General features: G+C 39.6%; 1 pseudogene; it reads right to left on the bottom strand.

The window, feature by feature from the left end:
• Positions 1–2449: 2449 nt before the first annotated feature.
• Positions 2450–3194, bottom strand: LOC131403161 (small ribosomal subunit protein eS6-like; annotated as a pseudogene).
• Between the last annotated feature and the right edge of the window lie 324 nt (positions 3195–3518).

Raw genomic sequence — 3518 nt, 5'->3', positions numbered from 1 at the left:
ATTGGCCCTGGGATAACATCTGTGTCCATCTTCCTCTACTTTGTATGGGACACCACCACAGCATGGCTTGACAAGCTGTGCGTCGGTGCGCTACCAGGATCCAAACCTGCAAACCCTCGGGCTGCCGAAGCGGAGCACGCACACTTAACCGCTGCGCCACCGGGCAGACCCCTGTATGTCTTCTTTGAAGAAATGTGTATTCAAGTTTTTAGCCCACTTTTTAATTGGTTGTTAGTTTTTCGGCTATTGAGTTTTATGAGTTTCTTATATATTTTAGATATTAACCCTTTATTGGATAACTGGTTTGCAAATATTTTCTCCCATTCTGTAGATTGCCTCTTCATTCTGTTGATGGTTTCCTTTGCTGCACAGAAACTTTTCAGTTTGATGCAGTCTCACTTATCTATTTTTGCTTTTGTTGCCTGTGCTTCTGGTGATATGTAAGAACAAACCTTTTAGCAAGGTCTTCCCGGCTTTCAAATTCTGACCCCAGCCTGCCTTTCTTCTTTGAGCTTCACCACCACACCACCACACACCACAGTCCAGGCCACTGGACCACTCCCAGTCCCTGAGAATGCCATGCACATGTATGTATCTCTGCATATTGTCCTTTCTTCTTGGAATATTCACCCTCTGCTGTCTACCCAGCAGGTGCAGTATTACAAAAGTCTCTGGTGGCTTTCCTGATCCTCTTCCTCCCAAGGAAGGATTAGTTGAATTCAGCTTTGTTTGGTCCCCTAGTGAAGTACGTACTAGAGTTGTTTACAAAATTGTTTCCTGTTCTAGACTATATCCCAGAAATTAATATCTACCAGATAGTGTATGCTATTTTTTAAATAAATTTGGTCATTTTGTCTCGATTTCTTTATCTATAAAATGACAGTGCTTTTAAATTTGCTTGTCAATAATAACCAGCCGAAACTCATTTTTGAAATATAGATTTGAGGCTCCCTCCCATAGATTATGATTGCAGGGTTCCAGGAATTCATATTCGAAATGACCTCACTATGTGATTCTTATAATCAGGTATGTTTAAGAGAACTGAGTTAGATTACTCTAGGGCCCTACCCTGCTCTAAATTTTTTCCTTTTTTTGTCTATAATTTCTTACGGCATAGAAGAGAATAAAAGTGAAGGACAAAGGTGAAGGGCATGTTTTAAGATGACTAGCCAGAGTTTTGGTAACTGACACCCATCCCCTCTCCTTCAGTCCTTATTTTCAAGGGCAATTTTGAAATTTTAAGCCTGGTAAAAATGTGGAAATGTGATTAGAGTAAAGAGAAAGTAAGAGGAGAAACTGATTCGATGTATATCTAAATTACAAAAATACCTTAGACAATTTTCCATCAATAATCAAAATAACACCTTACACCGGTACAATGCTTACAACTTGCAAAATACTTTCCACTTCCTTTATCGTTTTTACACTTTATAACCACACTGTAAGTTCAGCAGGGAAAAGCAGGACAGCAATCATTATTTCCATTTTATACAAATATTTTTTGAGTGCCTATGTCATATGAGGAAAAAATAGAGTATTTCATATAGAAAAAGGCTATGATCTTCTATGCGTTTAAAAGAGGTAAAGTTCTCAAACTGTATATGCCCAGGTAAAGAGTTATTGGACTGAGTTGGAAAGATATATTATCCAGATATTTCAAGGCCATCGAAATCTTCTTTTCCCACCACCTACGCAGAGTTATTTAGGGAACTGCTATAAATGCCCTCTTGACTTTTCAAATTTGAAATAATTTCAGAATTACAGAAAAGTTGCAAAAATAGTAGTTTCCATATACCTTTCATCCAGCATCCTCTAATGTTAACATTTTACATACCACAGTACAGTTATCAAAATCAGGAAATTAATATTGGTACAATACTAGTGACTAAACTACAGACTTGAAACATTTTTCCACTAAGGTCCATTTTCTGATGCAGGATGTAATCCAGGATCCCACATTGCATTTAGTTGTCAAGTCTCCTTAGTCTCCTTCAATCTGAAATAGTTCCTTGGTCTTTCTCTCTCTTTCGTGACCTTGACACTTTGGCAGAGATACTGGTAGAGTTATTTTGTCGCATATCCCTCGATTTGGGTTTGTCTGATGCTTTCTCATGTTTAGATGAAGGTTATGCATTTTTGGCAAGAACACCACAGAAATGGCATTGTGCCCTTCTCAGAGCATAAAGTCAGGAGACATGGTGGTCTCTGCCAAGTTTCTCCATGTAATTATTCCCCTTCCCTTGTCATTAATAAATATCTTAGGGGAAATACTGAGACTATACAAATATCCTGCTTCTCCTCAAACTTTTACCCACTAATTTTAGCATCCTTCAATATATTTTGCCTCTGATAATTATCACTATGGTGTTTGTCTAATGAAGATTTTCTTTCTTCTTCTTCTTTTTTTTTTTTTTGGATATCTGATCTTATTTGTTACTCTTAGAAAATTTCATTTTTGACTGGACTCAGACTTAGAGGTAGAAGCTTTCGGGACAGCCCCTGTCTCTTGGCAATCTGTTCCTGGTGTTTTTCTTTGGCCTCCTTCACTCTCTTGGCCAAAAGTTCAGCATATTCTGCAGCCTCTTCCTTGTTTTTCTTAGTACACTGTTTCTTCAGAGCAATAGGCCGCCGTTTGTGTTGCAGGACACGTGGAGGAACAAGATGCTGAATCTTGGGTGCTTTGGTCCTAGGTTCTTACCTTTTTTGTCTAGGGGCTTTCTCACAACATTCTAGCGGACATCATCCTCTTTAGAGAGATTGAAAAGTTTGCAGATTCTGCTAGCTCTTTTGAGCCCCACACGACGAGTCACAGTAGTATCAGCGAGTCCAGAAATATCCTTCTCCCCTTTTTTCACAATGAACAAGTTGAGAACACTCAGATTGGCAACCACAATGCAACCCCCAACAGATTTGTGCTTTCTTTCTCCAGTCCTCCTCCGTCTGTAACAGGAATGCCCCTCACTCAATAGCAGGCAGACACGGCCATGGGTCAAGACACCCTGCTTGATGGGGAAACCCTGCTTGTCATTCCCACCACTGATTCGGACCACATAACCCTTCCACTCTTCACCCAGAGCGTCAGCAGCAACTTCTGTGGCCATACGCTTCTCACAAAATGTACAAAGTTGGCATTCATCGTCCACTTCCATGAGTTTCTGGCAGCCAGTGACCGGGAAAGAGATGTTCAGCTTCATCCTGAAGCAGCCGACTACCTCCGAGGCACCACAAAAAAAGAGGCTAATGAAGACTTTCAATTTTCCTCATTCCTCTATATATATTAGTTGGAATTTTTCTCTAAGGAGAAGCTATCCCTTCTCTCTCAATTATTTATTCATTCATTTGTGCCCTTCATTTTTGCTTGTGTGTTCCCTCTGTTTCCCTTCTTTGCCAGGCCAGTAGGAATTTAGCAAAGCAATAGATAAAAACAAATATCATTTAAAAAGACAACTCCCAAAGTATTTTCAAATTTTTTGCACTATCCTGTCTAACCAGATGGACTAGTCAAACAACAAAAAACT

Source organism: Diceros bicornis, unplaced genomic scaffold (genome assembly GCF_020826845.1).
Source record: "Diceros bicornis minor isolate mBicDic1 unplaced genomic scaffold, mDicBic1.mat.cur scaffold_55_ctg1, whole genome shotgun sequence".
Classification (NCBI taxonomy): domain Eukaryota; kingdom Metazoa; phylum Chordata; class Mammalia; order Perissodactyla; family Rhinocerotidae; genus Diceros; species Diceros bicornis.
The sequence above is the reverse complement of the archived record's forward strand: the minus strand, read 5'-3'. Positions and strand labels throughout refer to the sequence as shown.